A 19,038-nucleotide genomic window follows, 5' to 3' on the forward strand; every position below is an offset into this window, starting at 1 on the left:
AGGGCCTTGTAGAAGGGGAGGCTATGGTGCTGAATGTGGATTAACTCGAGTGTCATAGTAACTTATTAGACTGCTAAGCTTGATGATAAAAAGAAAAATATTTTATTCAATGTACATAGTCTGGTCATAAGTTCTGTCATATGATAATAACTTTTGAATTTTGAATGAAGGTTTTAAAAACATTTTTTACTGAATTAGAATTAAAAAGAAAAAATGTGCGATAGTTCGAATTTTATTTTATGTGTAGTGGACGCATAAAGAAGTCCGAACTGTAGTTGTCACGTTGCATTGCTACGCGCCAAAGCAGATTTTCGTTGTGCTGAAAAAATTTAGTTTATCTTTTCATTAAATGATAGGTATAGGTGTACCAGAATCTCATGGCAAACAAAAATATTGGAAAAGTGTGTCTTTCATATGCAAATGTCTATGGCTTTATTGTCACCTGTGAACGTAAATCAAGTGAACTGTCAGTCGCTGCAGAAATTTTGTAATCTCTTCATGCCTATTTGTTATTTTTGTGAAAAAGTCGAAAAAGCTTAAGCAAGTCATATTGTTTTCAATGTGTATTGTAAAATAAGGCATAATTCAAAGTCAATCTTTGATTTTAAAGCGCGTCGTTGAGTTGACAGTAAGTTGGAGTGAAATTGGATACATTTAGGTTATTACCTAACTGCGTCAGTAGGAGGTTTTTTTTAATATTATTCTTATAATAGCTGCTTTATCGGGGGTTTCAGGTCTACCTCACAAATTGGTGCAGAGGAATGGTGAAAATGTTATGACCATGTAAATAAAATTGAAAAAGATTTCATCAAGTAAGATGTAAGATAGAATAATTGAAATGGTGGAAGAGCAATTTATAATAAATAACTCTTTATCTTGATCATCTATTGAAGAAAAGTGGAATCCTTGGAATAATTTTCTAGTTCTGAATGAAGTGATTAGTTATAAGTATGATAAATAATAAAATTAGTTACATAAGTAATATACGATTTACTTATTTTTCAAGACATTTTCCTATTATATTACTGACGGGATTGCTACCATGTACCTTAGTTTTGAGTTTCCAATATTTCGGCACTGTTGCAAGCGCCATGGTCACGGAGTAACTGAAGAAATTAAAACCAGACATCGTTCAGATGTGCGTTCAAAAGACCTGAGATTTAAAAAAATCCCACGTTTCGTTTAAACAGTAAGCGAAAAAAAAGTGACTTGAAAATGGAATACAAAATGATAAGGTATGGTAAATGATAAGTCTTTATCAATGAAGAAGCAGAAGTTCAATTTCATGTGACCTCCATCTAGGCTAGTTTCCATCGTCACTCAAAGTTTGGCTGCGGTCTCAAATTTGGGCTTAATTGAGGTATTTTTTGGGTGAGAGGCATAAGAACTAATGCCGTTTTATATCAAAAATTCATACTTAGAGGTAATTTACCAGGTACAAAGTATTTCCTTGTATGTTAGTCTGCCACTCTGTAGTAAGTCCCGAAATCCCCGCTTCGGCTCCCCTACTAACCATTCTAACCATTGTACACAGATAATATCTTACATGCAGCTTTTCATGTTACTACGTCACATTTTCTAAATCCGCGCGGAAAATCGCTCCTAGCGGAAGAGCGCACTTTGAGCTTGAATATTTCAGTCATTTTTAAAGATATCAAAAAAGTAAAAATACAGTATTCATTCTAATTTTTTGTAGTTTTTTTTGGCATCTTCAACAAAAATTGTGCGCCATGTCCATTGCCTTTCCAATTGAAAATAAAGAGTATATTTAAATTATTTTTGTAGTACATTAAGTAGTCAAGTGGTATGTAATGTTGTATGTTATCACGATTCTCACTGGTGAACATTTATAACATTTTAAAATAATATCGGGATAAAAACAGACCGATTTTTTGTCACATTATTGTCCATTTTCTTGCTCAAAAACACCTTGGAATACTGAAATTCAACCAATCACAGACTTGACTCTATGTTTGAATTTAAAACGCATTTTCCCAACTGATTTGTTGTTATTTAAGTTCCTGCACTCTGTTAAAGACTCAAAGTGCCGAAAGCAATAGTTTACGCGAAGACAGATGCAATAAACTGCATCCGATGGAGAGATACCGTAGGCAACCTTTTGGGAAGACGAATTTCCAACTTTCGTTTCTGAAAGTTAGATTTATTACGTGCAGAAAGTGGTACTACAGTTCTCTTATTATCTGAGTAAGTCTTTTTAAATCGTCCCACAATTGACGAAGATGTCCGTGAACGTGCGTAAAAAAGATAACACGAACATAGAGCCTCCTTTTTTATATTCAGCTAAAAATAAAACTCGACTCTTTTTACAGTTAGGTACGTATTGTGGGCATAATTTTAGTTTGTTTTGGAAATATTGTTTCTATAAACATGCCTACTTTATGGCACATTATAGGTAAGTACAGTCGCTTCATACATAACATAGTACACACGAGAAATGCGCTTTGACATCTTTATTTGAGCTAGGCAATAAAGGTGGGTACAGTCAGCGTCAAATAGTTCGTGACACCCAATCCAAGTCAAAACTGTTGATACACCTCTTGACTGGCCGCGTGTCTGGCCACTAAGGAGATTTTTTTTTTCATCCGACTAATAAGATTGTCGAGTGTTTGCACAATTATTTTGGAGACCATGCACATACGGCTGCATGGCAAAACTCCTTGGTCGCGCACCTGGCAAATAAAAGATGTTTTTCTTTTAAATCGACCAATAACATCGATTGTCAGTTGTCTTGTTCGCGATTTTCGCGCGCAATTCTCGTGTAGCTAATTACAAAAGTTACCTATGTTTACAATGTTCATAGAAATAACTATACGTAGATGATGATGATTTTGCTTTTGTTCATAAAATTATACTACTATGCATGTCTAACCTGTTTAATTATGAATTCACGACTTCATGACCTGAAATGACATGATGATATTTGATGTTTTGGTGTCATTGCGCTTGAAAATGCAGGCAAATGAGAAAATATTTTTTTTAGACGCTAGGTTACGTTTGATATCTCTCTACTATTTTTAAAACTTTAAAGATTTTATCATTTTTTATTGTGCAGTCGTGACCTGAAGTCCACGATCGGTACTGGTCATCGTGAAAATGCTTTTAGCGGTATCTGTTCAAAAGTAGTTGGTTCTGATTCCCAAATAAAATAGCCGATGAAAGCCTAGCTTAGTGACCTCATTAATCGCGATAATAATGTATGTCAAATTGTCAAAAACGTCATCCGTAACTGTCATGAACAAAGATCGGGCTATTTTCTTCTTCTTTTGTTTATTGGCAATAAGAGCTTTATTTGTGCGGCTGAAGTCTATAACAGTGATCTCAATACTCGCGACAGTATGTATGTCAAAAGCGTCATTCGTAGCTGTCATTAACAATGCCGTTGACTCACGTGGAGCCAACAAATGACGTAGCACTTACGGAAGCGGTGATGTAACAGAACCGGTAGCGGCGCGGGCGAATGCCCCCACTACGAGTGACGTAGTGACGTACAGGCTGATGCTTTTAAGCGGGTTTGGTGGTTATGCGGCCAAATTGAGGAGGTTTAGTTAAAGGTTTCTAAGTTTCTTTATTTCCGTTAAGTGGCTGTTTCTTACGTCAATAATACCGTGGATTTTAATTTATTTCTCAAATTGTTTCATTAATACTTATTATAAAAATAGATGGATCATGTTAAGATATTTTTCCAGCAAAACAATGTTTTTTCTAATTCAAAATCTTCTAAACTTATACTTATTACTTTTTAACAGATCAAATTTTCGAACATACAGGTGTATTCAGTTCAGATAGTTAAGCCTGTAAATGAAGAATGAGTACTAAACTTGTTCAAGTAGGGTCTATTTCTGGTGACTATTGAAGCGTCATTGACAGGCGAATTGCGCGACGAGCTTTTTCAGGCAAGTAGCGTTATAAAAATTGTACGAAAAATGCATACTGGTTTATACATCATCGACTAAATCGCTAGCCAGTCTCTCTGTCTCCCACTACCGCACGCAGCGCAGCACTCGAGCCGTGACCGCTTGCAGATGCACGACCGCCGCCGTGGACCTCTCCATCCCGGAGTGGGCGCACTACATCGCGGCGGCGCTCTTCCTTCTGTGGCTCGTCGTCGGCCGGAGGAGGAGCAGCGACGAGTCCATCTCCAGCTAGACCATGTGTATGTAGACATTTTAAAAGCATCTTCCATCTTTCACGAAATCCCTTTGGCTTTTATCAGGCTCACCGTTCGCGTTGAACCAACGAAAGTCGTGTCATCTTCCAAGGATGAAGGTCGTGTCATCTTCCAAGAAAAATGATTCGTTGTCGTCAGTCTTAGCGCTGAATCAAATGAATGTTAAAGGGTTCGCCGGGTCATCTTCCACCAAACGTTTTTGGTTTTGATTAGCAAAAGTCACAGACTGTTATTGGCAGTGAGTTCTTCTTATCTTATACTGTAAGAAAACTTCACGGTTCTAAGAATGACATCATTTCTCTCACAACTGCCCAACTGTTCTTATAACTTTTCTAATTATAAATTCGTTCCGGTTCGAATGTCCAAATCAAACGTATTTTAAAAGACCTCGCCCACCACCTCACCTTGGCCGGGTTATACTCACGCCGCGAAATAAAATATCAGCCTGTATATGCACCGGCGCTGACGCCACTCGAGCGGAGGAGCGCGTGCGCGGTTCAGCCAGTCGGCCGCCGGCTTTCGGCGGAGTCGGAGGTCTTCAATGGATGTTAAGCCGAACGTAAATTGAGGTTAAATACCAAAATTGCTTTGAGAGAGATAGATTACTTTATCATAATTTCGTAAAATGTAGAGCCTATATTCAAATAATATGTTCACTGCATAAAAATAATGAATAGGTTAAACTTAGTAAATAAAGATATACATAAATAGATTTGGTTGGGAATATAGGCAGGCTCTAAGCACTAAAGTATTTATGTTTTCATTAACTTTTGATAGAAGATCCAAAAATATTAGGCTCTACCTACAGGTTTTTTTCCTTTCGAAAACTAGTTTGCTTGTAAAATGATGGATCGGTTTATTATTTAAGATTACGTTTTGGTAACTCTTCAAGATTTTATTTCTCATTTGTTTTAATGATAGCCTGAACTACGTAGGTACCTACTTTGCGTAGAAAATTAGTGCTACAAATGCGAAAGTATGTTTACCATCCAAGCGGCGAAGCTTGAAACTATTTCCTCCCACGACCAAGCGCTGCTTTGGCACGCGCTTTCTCTTCGCTGTTATTGCAAGTAGTACCATCTATGCTCAATAGATGTCGCTACCGATAAGAATACATCTCTATTATTACTATTCAAATGGAAAGTAAAAAAACAATGAATTAATTTCAAATGAAGCATTTTACATGTACTCGTAATATTTACTTACTTGATACGGGACCAATGTTATTTTATGGTCACAAAAACTATTAATTGAAGAATTAGAGATGAAGATTATAAAATTATATTTTCATAACTTTATGATAATAGAAGATTTCATGTACCTACAGAAACTTTACTTTTTCATCCTGGAATCAAGAAAAATATTTTCTTCATACTTACCAAAAATTGACTTAACATTTTCCGACCCAAAGTTTTCTCTACCTTCTTCTATAACGAAAACCCAATTCTTTCTTCCTCATTCCTTCTTCTATTTATCTCGAGTTTTGTGGCACAAATCTAGCCTCAAAACAGGAACATAACTTCCTAACCCTAACTGTACACGGCGATTATCCCGCTAACAAGGCGCCGACGACAAATTTATCAGCCTTCCACTATGGGCAGAGGAATCGTCGCCATGTCCACGTCTCCTGACTGACAGCTTTCCTTTTACGGTGGCGGGAAACGATTTGTTCAAGCCGCGTTGTGGGGAGCACACTTACGACTAAAACTGTGATTTTCGCGCCTGACATTGTTGCAAGTGCTAATGCTGAAAGTCAAATGTTCGTCTTGAAGCGCAAAAAAGATTGAAGTGAAAAAGTGTTTTTAGGGTTTTGTACTTCATATAGGCGCTTCGTTGTCATTCTGTCTGTCACGGAGAACTTACTCTTTCTTGGTCGCATCAAGACCAAATTAATATCAAAACACTGCGGTCAGGAATTTCAAAGTGTGTAAGTTCATGAATCCGAACCAAAAATACATTATTTTGTCAAAAAATTGTCAGGATCAACTCAAACTCGATTTACAAACCCAAACCAAGGTTATAAAAATTAAGTTCAAAATTAATGCGAGCCATTTGATACGATATTAGTCTGAAGTGTGCGTAAAACACATAACGTGCGTCCACTCGGCCCTCCGAGAAAGTCCATGAATAATCGGGATGGTATTTCCTCCGAGTCTATGACCACTCCTCCGGCATAAACTCTACAAGCACTCTTAGAAAGTTATTGGGAGGACGATTACACGTTTACTATAGCAATAAAGATTATATCGCGGTATCGAAGCTAACTAATGCTTGGAAAAGTCGACGGGAAACCTTAGAAAATCTAATTGGTTTGTATAATTAAAAAGTTATTATAAGTTACTTTAAATGCTCTTGGGAGGTCTAGTAAGAGTATCCGCTCTAAAGTTGTAGTTTGACTTGCTTCAGTATTGCTTTAAAATGGATATTGCAATTACTGCGGTGTTTACGTTTCTAAGAAGTGCTGCACAGAAAGGTAACCTATGTACAGATAGATTAGATGTACTGATACTAGAACAGCCTCTAAAGCCATTTTTATTGGGTAATTATTGCCGTAATTTTACGAAAGTAAGTTGGTAGAGTCTTTTAGAACTAAAAGATTTTTAAAAAGAGTTTTCTTCACAACCTCTTACTATACTCAGGCTGCGATTATTAAATCTATTACAGTCTTATCTCGTTAAAAAGTTTTAACTTTTCCTTCAGTTCAATTTAATAATTATTTGGATTTTAGAAAAGTAATGAAGACACGATAGAAAGCATACAAACTTGAAACCAAAGATCAGTTTTCCTGTTCGATGATGTAACACTCTTCAAGGTTCTCTGTTTTTGCGAATAAATCAAAACCCGGTACATCCTGGAGGCTATTGTTTGACGATTAGTGCACCATGACTGCCCAGCCTTTGTTTTATAGTGGCTTGAGGAAGTGCGAAATTGATGATATTTGGCAATCAGAAATAATCTTAAACATTGGCGGCTGACCACACTACGTCTTCTGGCCCGTGGTCACCACTCGAGAACTTTTCTGCCCCAATGGTAATCAGAGGGCTTAGTGTGAGACGGATGTGAACGGGATTGTACAGCGCCCCCTAGAGGAAACTTTCAAGAACTGCCGGCCACTGCCACTTAAGTTTGGCTATTCTGCGGGCTATTTTAAACAATGGTAGGTATATTCTATCCTACTAATATTATAAATGCGAAAGTTTGGATGTCTGGATGTCTGGAATCTGGATGTTTGTTACTCTTTCACGCAAAAACTACTGAACGGATTTTGATGAAACTTTACACTATTATTGTTTATAACCCAGAATAACATTATAGGCTATAATTTATGATGATCTGTGACAAACGAAATTTCACGCTGGTGACGCAGCGGACAAAATCTAGTAGAAATATAATTATGTATTATTTCCTTCTTCAGCCAAATGTCCAGAATCACATTTTCTCCAGTATTATTTTATGTAAGTGTAGATAATTATAGCGAAATTAACAATAAAAATAAATGCTTATGATATAATGAAAATATTACCTATAACGTTTTATTATCTCATAAATCATACACGTCCATTCATTAGTACGCCTCGGGTTTGATTACAAGGAAATGTCGGATCATGTTTCTAATATATTTTTCATTTATCTTCAAACGTTTACACTTTTTCTTTTCATCATGTCTTGGACATTGGACACAAGGAAATCATTTATATTTTTTCCTTAATTAGGAATAGACACTTTCACTGTACATTTTATATTTAATTAAATAAATTAAATACAAAATAGAGGCTAAAACTTTCCAATAATGGTTATCGTTACGGTCAAAGTTGGGTGGGTTAGGTGGTCGGTTGCACCATCTTACTTTAACTCTATCAAACGTCAAAAAACTTCGTAGAGAAAACACCTGTTATCGTTATAGTTACGGTTAAAGTTAGGTAGGTACCTAACTCAGCCTAAGTAACACAAATGTAAAACAATATGTAACCTAAATTGGGTAACAAATAAATAAATAAACAAAAGTAACCTTTACTTACAAGGAACTACGTAATTCTGGCAAACCAATTACTATGAATTAATACTTATCATGTTAACTTCACTTAAGTAAGTTGTTATTCTAGCTCTACAACTCTCTAGCCATTGCACTTTGTTATTGTGATTCTAATATCCTGAAAAACAAATGCAAGTTTCAAGTCTCGGAGACCATTTTGGTTTTATGTCTACGTCAATACGCATGTCTGCATAATAAACGCTTAGCATGCGCGTGCGCTGCATAAGTACGACGGCACATCAAGTTTAACACTGTGGCGTCTTATTGCGCTGTAATACGGGCTTGTTTGCAACGAAATTGTATAGTCAATGTGCTGTTAATTGTACACATTAACCTATGTATTTTTGTTGCAAAATAGTACTTATTGCAACTGAATAAGATGCTTGTGCTTACTGATACTGTACTGTTTCAAGTGAGAGCTTCTGAACTGGATGGGTTCTGGGTTGATATGACAGTTATTGTTTTAAATTGTAAGGGCAAAGGAACAGTTTACTTTTAGAACTATTACGAAGCGGTCGTCTTTTGTTTGTCGACAATAATATTGTCTTGAATGGACAAAGTTCTAAGTAGTGTACAGTCAGCGTCAAACAGTTCGTGACACCCAAAGTGACCAAAAAGTTGTTGAAAACACAACCTTATTTCCAATTGTAACAAAGACGTGTTGCGAACTTTTTGGCAACATTGGGTGTCACGAACTATTTGATGCGGACTGTACAATTTCTAAGTTTGACATGTTCAGGTCAATTCTCTTACTTCATCATAGAATTCCTTGCCTTTGCATGGCCCTATAACTTATTTTTTAAACTTTTGACCACAAACAAACTCATAATATTAGAAATCGAATGTTGTAAAAGATCATTAACGTTGACCTTTGTATATTGTCCTGTTAATTATCCACTCATTATGAAAATCATTCTTACGTTTCTAAAAACCTCATACTTTGACAGCAAGATAAATTGTTAAGGATATTGAGAAGATACTTTTTACATTAAAATATTCTTGTTTGGTGCTTCAGTGACTCAGATAAAGAAAGTATAGTGAAACGAAATGAAACTTAAATCCGTGTACGTGCCACGGTAGGTGCATATCAAGTACTTATCCCAAAATAGAGGTGGACTACTTGAATAAATCCTTTCCATCTCTTTGTAGAGACCGCGAACTCCTTGTTGGTGTAATTTATTAATCTAAATGACTCGATCTTTAAAGAATATTGAATAGAAAATTATTTTCTGTAGTCGACACCAATAGAGACTGTGAATTTTTAACATGCGTTATAAAAAATAACCATTGAGACATAGCACTGCCTCAGTATTCTTCATATTAGTTCACAGCTTCTCTGAAATTTAGGATGGTTTACTCATGTAACAAGATACACAGAAGCAGATAGATCGGTATTAATGGCTTTATTTATTTACATATTATTTAAAAAAAGGGTCAGTTACAGTACAGTACACACGATAGCACATCAGGTTACCCATTTTTGTTGCAAACTCGCCCCTATTACAACTACCAAGAACCCACAGTGGTTACGTTGACGTGCCGTCGTCTGTACATGGAATACCACTTACGCATAGGATAAATACAGCTACAAATCACTTGCAAATCTATGAACCAGTTACAACTACACAGCTATGCCTAACTTAAGTGCTTAGATATAACAACAAACGAATGTTAGTGTTTTACAAAATTGTTACAAAAATTTCTAGTTTCCATTCGCAGACATACGAGTATGCCTTCTTGCAGAAGATAAAGTACACATTATAATTGCAAATAAAACTTTATATTCAGCCACATCGCTTCCAGAGAGTAAAACGGCAGTAAAAGAGCATTTATTTCATAGAAATTTATTGCTCGCGGACATGTTTTAATGGTGACCAATAATAAACTGAAGTAGCAGCAATCGCGACAGTAAAATATTTAATGTGGACATCGATTTACAACTCAATATATTAGTTTTCGATTGGTAATGTTTTTTTGTTGCTAAGACTAAAATACCATGTGAATATTTAATATTTATCAATACCTATGACCTACGTATAATATGCTGCTACCAATCGATCAACGTGGAAAGCATTCGAAAAACTACGCATTGAATTCAACTTATGATTGAGGCCTATGTTCAGCAGTGGACGTCCTATGGCTGAAATGATGATGATGATGATGATGACGTATAATATACATAGGTAGGTACTTACACCTTGCAAAGATACGTAGATCGATGATCTGATGAAGGTTGCGGGAAGTGCCTGGATGCGGGCGGCGCAGGACCGGTCGTTATGGAAATCCTTGGAGGAGGCCTTTGTCCAGCAGTGGACGTCATTTGGCTGAAACGAACAAACATAGAAATTTAGTGGCATTTCGTTGTAGTTTGGTGTGTAGGTAATTATAATACTATAAGCTACGCTGCAGTCATATTTCTACCACTGCAACGCATCTTGAAAACCACCTAAACTAAAACAAAATAAGGCGATGAAGTTGTTAGCTCTATACTCGTATACCTTTATCGGGAGATCTATTTAATTTTCCCTATTTGACAGAATAATAGACACTTTAATGATCTTATTTCTGATAGAGTAACCCTCACACTGATTTACTTTAAATTGTGTTTTTCATAGCAACAAGGCAACTTTCCAAAACACTTAGCAAGTAGACTTGAACGGCCTAGATACTAATTTCACGAACGCGCTGAAATCTAGCTCTTATCTCTATGGAGGCTTAGGTTAGCCATCAACATAGGCCATAAACTAGGTTTGATTGCGGTTAGGGTTGCCAGGTACTTCATCACAAAAGCCGATCTCGGTGGCCGGATATTTTATCCTAAAAGTCGTACAATGTATCCTAAAAGCCGGACATACCTTTTTTGATAACTACGCATAGCTCCAAAAGTCCTAATTTAATCTAAAAGCCGAGAAAATTTCATAATAAAAGAAACGCGTCACGGCTTTAGGACTAGGAACTTTCCACTTAGGATGTGTATAAGTGCCCTAGAAAGGGCCTATACACTGAATAAACTATTTGATTTGACTGGCGACAGCCACATAAAACGCCTAACAAAAGGCGGACAGGCTGGACGAGAAAATATTTGGCTGGACAAGTCCGGAAAAAGCCGAACATGTCCGACTAAAGCCGTACACATGGCAACCCTGAAGCGGTCCCTGACTGGTCTAACTAGATCATTGCTGTCTAAAACAAATTGATCAGTAATTGTATGTATTCATTGGTAAATCACCGCTAAACCAGGCAGGCAAGGTTTCCTTGTGACACCTTTTTAATTGCACCCTCGGGTGACATGTACTTGTAACCCACCGCTTAGAAGTCATTTGTTTCCGATTTCTTTCATTAGCATAAATTTTCAAGCTTAGAAATTATTTTAATGTAAAGAAGGTAAGTACCTACTGAAAGCAGGTGAAAGTCTTCTACAAACTTTTTGTATAATGTTTAGGAGGGAGACATTATTTCTCTCTCTCTGAAACCTGTCTAAAGGTTGTTAGGATTCCTTGCCTACCTTAACAGTAAAAAATATTTCATAGGATAACTCTGCTAAAAGTGTAACATTTAGGTCAATTCAGTCAGACAATTTGACAAGAAGTAAGATCTTACAGCTTTAAAGGATCTCAAAATGGGTTTCAAAAGTTTGTCTTTGAATCCAACAACAACAATGATGAGTAAGGATAAGATGGAACTTTCAGCATGCATGTGCGAGTCGGTCTTGGCATTCAGACTGTCCATGTAGATTAACTTCCCCAATACAAATTTTGATTAATACGTAACTGAAACAGTTCAGGATGTAGCTACAAGCGGAACTGCGCTCGCGCACGCGAGTGGCTTTCCACTGCCCGCTAGTACCTACCGTCACGCTAGCGGAGTGTCGCCGAAGAAAGATGTATGAATGTAATTATGTCACTTTAGTTAGGTTAAATACTTACTGATAAAAAAGTCATGCAACTCATTTTTGCAAGTATGCGTTTAAAAAGCGATTTTACTTTGTTAAGACTTCTCTCTTTCATTTTTTCATGAACGGAGTTAGTTTTCCCCCGAAAAAAAGAAAGGTCAGTTACAGAATGTGTATCACCACTGATTCACCACAGATTACTAATAAATTATGCAGTATGACGCTTTACGCATTCTTCCAGAAAAAGAAAGATATAAAAGCTTTGTTTTTCCATGGATCTTATACTAGATATACATATCTTTACCAAACATAAAATCCTTTCAGTAGTTCTCGTATTTAGGGAAACAGTTCAGTACCTACACAAAAGATGAGTCACTAAGGCTGAGTTGCACCACCTAACTTTGACCGTAACTATAACGTTAACCGGTGTATTTTGTATGGAGTTTGACAGATTTTTGACGTTTGTCAAAGTTAAAGTAAGATGGTGCAACTCGGTCTTAGTCTTGTAATGTTAATAAGTATTGTATCATAAAGGAAAAGGGAGAAGAAAGTACCTCCTGAATATGTAAACACAGCTTACAATGTTCGTATGTCCCCAGTACAGTTACATGCATAATCATGACCCAACATTTCTCTCATTATGCAACGATCATTTGCAAACCGTCCACGTATATAGTTCCCATAGGCACTAGATCAATGCATTCGTCGTATGCTGAATATGCACACATTCATGCATGCATGCATGAAAATAGAATAGGTAGTTTCTGTCGACTGTACATTTGAATGCAAGTTTGTATGAGCACCTTAACTAGGTTGCCTCGAATATTCAATAAGGAAATAGCTTAAGAAATAAATCAGTACCTTAATACTAGGGCCTGCATTATGAAACGAAACTCAAAACTGTATTCAAACCTAAGAATGAATTTCAATTTCAATATTTTCAACCAATCAAAATCTTCAAATTAGATATGTTTGAGTGTAAACTACAATACCTATGTAACTAAACTAAAATACGTTATACAATCTTCAATCAATAAACAACCCTAGTTTAGTTAGACGTCTCTCTTAGGGCAGATTCGACCAAACAAAAGTAAATATTAATCTCAGAATAAATCGTCAGTTTTGACATATTTCCCATACTGAAACTGTCAATGTGCCAGTTATACCAGGAGTTATTCTCGGATAAAAGTTTAGTCGAATCGGGCCTTAATATGTTTATTGCGACGAGACTATTGACCTTTATCCCAAACATTTGTGTAGGTAGCTTATAAAGCAGGATCCGCGTCGTTAGTTAAATAAATTGCATTTTTTAAATTAATAAATGCACAAAACCTGCTTCTCTAGTACCTACCTAAATCAAGAGCCATAAAAATTATATCATTTCGTTCTCGAAAACGTTCAAAACGTAGAAGCATAAAATTGGAATGTCAGTTTGAGTTTGAGAGCCTACGAGCATATTGAATTGACACAATTTCGTCCGTTTGGTGTAGTGGTTCAGAACGTGCTACTATGCCAAGAGGTCCCGGGTTCGATTCCCGGCCGGGCAGAAATTGAAATGATGAATTTTAATTTCTGTGACGGGTCTGGGTGTTACTATGTATAATATGTATGTATTTAAAAAAAATAGTATATAAGTAGTATATCCGTTAAGCTAGCACCCATAACACAAGCATTAAGTTGCTTACTTTGGGGCTAGCTGGCGATGTGTGAAATTGTCTAAAGATTATTATTATTATTAATTTTCACCGTATTTTCATTTACTTATTGTAATAAATAGTTGATCTAAGTACTTTTCTCTCATTATTCTTAATTTTAAATCTTTGAGTAGTTTCATGACTTTAGCTATTTTTACCCTCGAATCTTTAAGTACATTTTGATACAGCTTGATTTATTGATTTTTATTAGCCTGTAACACTGGCCTCATATCGACCGCTTCTATACTTGTACCATTTACTTTAATTTTACATAACACCTAATGTAGTGCCATATATGTAAGTAGATTTGAAATGAAATAGAAACAATTTTTTAAATAAACGGCATTCTTATGCAAAAAGACTAGATATTGCTATTTATAAAAATATGCAATATAGACTCAACGTATTGAATTTTCAGTATTAACGAATACAATAAACTCGTATTTTAAAAATGTAGGTTACATAATTTATATGTATTTGATTAGTGTAGGAATTGTAACGTTATAAATATTTTTAATTAAACTAAAATTGTCTACAAAATAAAATAATTGTTTCAGGAAAGTTATAATGCTTTTGAATAGTGTATGTTATTTACGACAGCTGATCAACTTTATACTCGTATGAAAATGAGAGTAAACTTATCTTACAAGCACACCATGTGATTATACATATATCACGTACTTATACCATAAAGTTCTCATCAGTGGCGGATTTACCAATAGGCTAAGTAGGCCGGTGCCTAGGGCGGCAGATTTAGAGGGGCGGCAAATTTAGATATATTTTTTTTACAAAAAAAACATAATATAATTATACGTATACACAATCCATATTATATAAATAAACGATTATCTAATAAACGCACTGTAATATATACTTAGGTACTTATGTGATCACGAATTTTAAAATATTCCAATAGCGTTTCAATAAAAATAAAATAAAAAACTCGTGACACAGGATCTTCGGAGCCTAGCACGAGCACCATTCTCCACAACTTCGTGTAGGTATATTGTTTTATTACCAAGCCTTGGTCTTTCTGTTTACCTTTAAGTAGTTCTTAGCTAATTATCTTCTGTTATCTGATTGTTGTGGAGAGAAAATAAATAAAAATAAATAAATAAATAAACTATTATTAATTTAATTTCAATATAAATTTAGTAACTTTAATAGAAATTGTTTGTATTGTTTTTAAGTGCAATAAAAAATATTTAACAAAAACAATGTTTACTGACCACACATTATTTTGTCTGTGTTCATTAGTGTAGGTATTTTTAAGTCATAGTCCAGTCAATAAAGCATTATAGATGGAAAACTGTAGAACACAATTTCTGACTTCAGGACTTTATTTAGACTAGTTAGGAGGTGAACATAGTAAAAGTCCCCGCCCTTAGCCCTTGAGCCGGCGGGGAGAGGGGGGTTTAAAGGTGCCACTTTTCGGTTTTTCGCTTAATCCTCGGAAACTATGCGTCCTAGTGACATGACTACTTTGAACCAAAAAAAGCATATTCAATTTGCTACAGGTGAGATAGTCAAGTTTTTCAATAAATTGTATAGTTTTCGCGGCATCTGCTCTAGAAGGTCTGTAATATTGGAAATTTTATTTATGTCTTACATGTTCCCATCAGGAGAAAATCGACTAAATAAACATTGAGCAATCATTCTAGACATGCGGGAGCATGTTAAGCCTAGTTCCAGGGAGGGGACTGCACCGTGCGTATATTTAGACGATCCACTTTGAGCCACCTTTGACTCCTCATCACTCAAAAACTACTGTGCATTAACACTTCAAATTTGGCTCATGTGTTGAGACTTGCAAGATATACATCGGTTTCAAATTTCACAGATATCCCTCAAACGGTTCTTTAGGTATTGACGTCCAAAAATCTACATGTTTGACCTAAAGACCAAATTCTAACCACTTCCAGATGACATTGAAGGTTCAAATTTGGCATCCAGAAAGGTAGTTATGTAAATACAAAGGAACAAATAAAAAACCAGTAAATTTTAACATTTCACATGTTATAGATAGATGTTAGTGTTCTAAATGTCGATTTTTGAACGTCAATACCTAAATAACAGTTTGAGGTATATTTATGAAATTTGAAGCTGATGTTTATCTTACAAGTCTCAACACATGAGCCAAATTTGAAGTGTTAATGCACAGTAGTTTTTGAATGATGAGGAGTCAAAAGTGGCTCGAATTGGTTCGTCTAAATATACGCACGGTGCAGTCCCCTCCCTGGAACTAGGCTTAACATGCTCCCGCATGTCTATAGTGTTTGCTCAATGTTAATTTAGTCGATTTTCTCCTGAAAAAACATGTAAGACAAAAATAAAATTTCCAATTTTACAGACCTTCTAGAGCAGATGCCTCAAAAACTATTCAAGATATAGAAAAACTTGACGGTCTCACCTGTAGCAAATTGAATAAGCTTTTTTTGGTTCATAGCAGTCATGTCACTAGGACGCATAGTTTCCGAGGATTAAGCGAAAAACCGAAAAGTGTTACCTTTAAACCCCCCTCTCCCCGCCGGCTCAAGGGCTAAGGGCGGGGACTTTTGCTATGTTCACCACCTAACTAGGCTAAATAAAGTCCCGAGGTCAGAAATTGTGTTCCACGGATTTCTCTCTACACCGTCGTTAAGGCATTCATTGACTGGACTATCATGCCTTTCCCCACCTTATGATTAGTAGGTACATGTTGCTTTTTAGGGTTCCGTAGCCAAATGGCAAAAAACGGAACCCTTATAGATTCGTCATGTCTGTCTGTCCGTCCGTCCGTCCGACCGTCCGTCCGTCTGTCCGTCCGTATGTCACAGCCATTTTTTTCCGAAACTATAAGAGCTATACTGTTGAAAATTGGTAAGTAGATGTATTCTGTGAATCGCATTAAGATTTTGATGCAAAAATAAAAAAAATAATAATAAATATTGGGGGCTCCCCATACTTAGAACTGAAACTCAAAAATTTTTTTTTTCATCCAACACATACGTGTAGGGTATCTATGGATAGGTCTTCAAAAATGATTTCTAAAATCCTTTTTTTCCAAATCGAATAGTTTGCGTGACAGACGCTTCCAAAGTGGAAAAAAGTTGGTCCCCCCCCTCTAACTTCTAAAATAAGAAAATGAAAAATCTAAAAAAAACATGATGTACATTACTATAAAAACTACCAACGAAAATTGTTTTGAACGAGATCTAGTAAACTTGTAGTTTTTTTTAATACCTCGTAAATCGTAAACCGCTTATTACCGCGTAATCTTTCATACTAATAACTTAAATGAAAAATAATAATTTTAATTTCATAAATCAATGGTACGGAACCCTCGGTGCGCGAGTCCGACTCGCACTTGACCGGTTTTTTTAGGTCAACATTAAACTCTTCAGTACATAGCGGGTTGCAAAAATAATCTAGTACCTAACTGACAGAAATATCATTAAGTTCACAATCATACTAATGACGGGATTATACTAACGTATTGAATTTCAAAAGTCAGTAGGGGCGGCAAAAATTGAATGGCCTACTAGCGGCAAATTCGTAAATCCGCCACTGGTTCTCATACATTCTTCCAAACAATAATTCAACGTTTTCTACGTCAAAATCTATTTGCTCATCAGTTGAATTCAATGCGTAGTTTTTCGAACGCCTATGAATCACTTTCGTTCAGTGAAAACCGTGGGATCAATTGTACAAAACGATCGTAGGTAAAAAACTTAATAGGCATACTGAGTCTTACTTAATTAAACGGTTGAGTTCTGAAAGCTGGCAAGTCCGTTTTTGCTGTTTTTACCCCTTTAGTAAATACATCTCAAACTTAGAGCCTATTCATGACATTTTCAAAATGTAAAAAGTAATTTAATCTTTCCACAAAAAATCACAAGATAATCTAAAAGTTTTGATAGAAATGGACTTAGTGGCTTCTTGTGGTGAGCCTTTGAATGGCTCAAGGCATATAATTTAGCCGCAAACTCCGTTTAGCCACTTTCTATATTGAGTTATTGTGTGGCTCTACGTTTAGGTTTTCCTCGGCACCTGAGTTTATAAGTTATAGCTATTTACAACAGGTTTGCCTGTTTAATATTGGAGCAGAGTTATTCGTAGACTCGCTTGTCATTGCCGTTTTATACAAATTAATATTGGGTTCGATGGACTCGTAAATAAAGTTATGATGAGAGACAAAAAAATACAGTATAAATCTTCACATAGCAAACTTTGCTAGAAGAAGAGATGAAATAAATGTTTAGTTTAATAGTAACCTATGATGAATTGGAAATATGGAAAGGAAGAACTGGGCTTTTATAAACAAGACGGCGTTCTAGTATCTATTAAATTAGTATAAATCTGAACTAGGCTCTACCTTATTTTTACAAAGCTTTTATTCTGTCTGCTTTTTCGATTCCAATAATTTGTCTGAACCTCAATTTTTTCATTAAAATGTCGAATTAATCCATTGTATTTTACTTGCCATAGAAATACCTTAAAGAGTAAACACAAAAGTTAACGTTCACCCTGACCGTGAATGGTTCGGACTTTCTCCAAACAGAAGGGAAGCCAGTCTATATCAACAATAACTCCACAAAGCCTTTGGCTTCACCTTCGTTATTCAAAGAATGCTCTATTCGGCTGATGTTGACAGAGTAAAGTATTTTCACATCTCTACGGGGCGTACGCGGTCCGTAGCAAAAATGAGTACTTAGTGTGAAATAAATACATTTATAGCAATAGTGGCGACAAAGCCCAATGAGGTCAGTGTTCAACTGCCGATTCCAGGATTGGTAGTTCGCATCCTATTATGGTAAACCCACTTGTAACACAAGCTACTAGTATTTAATTAAATAGTTGATGAGGTTAACGAGACTATCAGAGCAATACAAATTACGTATTCTTTAAAAAAAAAACGTCCGTATTCGTCGTCGGCCTGTTGAGAGAACGTACCGTGCATGATCTTACGGAGAACATAGGTACGGGGAATGCTGGGGGCGTCGCGTCGCGGGATCTTACGCCCCGTTGCTATGTGAATATGCCTTTAAGCCCCGACAGTGGTGGCGCTAACTGCAGTAAGCAAATATTTGAACCATTAACTATCTCGGCCACGCCACGACACTTGGTATTGGTACAAGTGAAAAAGAAAAGGCCTAATCTTAGACATTACGAATACCTAATTAGTACTATGGATTTTATATTCAACAAATAATGTATCGTAGCTAGGTACTAGGTAGGTATTATTTTAAAC

At 36.0% G+C, this 19,038-nt stretch overlaps 1 protein-coding gene and 1 long non-coding RNA gene across 2 annotated transcripts in view; both read right to left on the reverse strand.

Annotated features, from left to right (window-relative positions):
• Window positions 1–214: 214 nt before the first annotated feature.
• LOC135082206 (uncharacterized) lies at window positions 215–1,193 on the reverse strand. The gene is made up of 2 exons (XR_010259370.1): window positions 1,049–1,193; window positions 215–319 (listed from the first exon to the last, which is right to left on the reverse strand). It is a non-coding gene; the product is annotated as an uncharacterized LOC135082206 (long non-coding RNA).
• A 295-nt stretch (window positions 1,194–1,488) lies between these two features.
• LOC135082166 (piggyBac transposable element-derived protein 4-like) overlaps window positions 1,489–19,038 on the reverse strand; it is a 125,427-nt gene continuing 107,877 nt past the window's right edge. Inside the window, exon 11 of the transcript XR_010259361.1 lies at window positions 1,489–1,741. The gene's annotated coding sequence lies outside the window, so the exon portion shown is untranslated. The remainder of the gene's footprint in view (window positions 1,742–19,038) is intronic.

The sequence above is a fragment of the Ostrinia nubilalis genome, chromosome 21 (genome assembly GCF_963855985.1).
Source record: "Ostrinia nubilalis chromosome 21, ilOstNubi1.1, whole genome shotgun sequence".
Classification (NCBI taxonomy): Eukaryota; Metazoa; Arthropoda; class Insecta; order Lepidoptera; family Crambidae; genus Ostrinia; species Ostrinia nubilalis.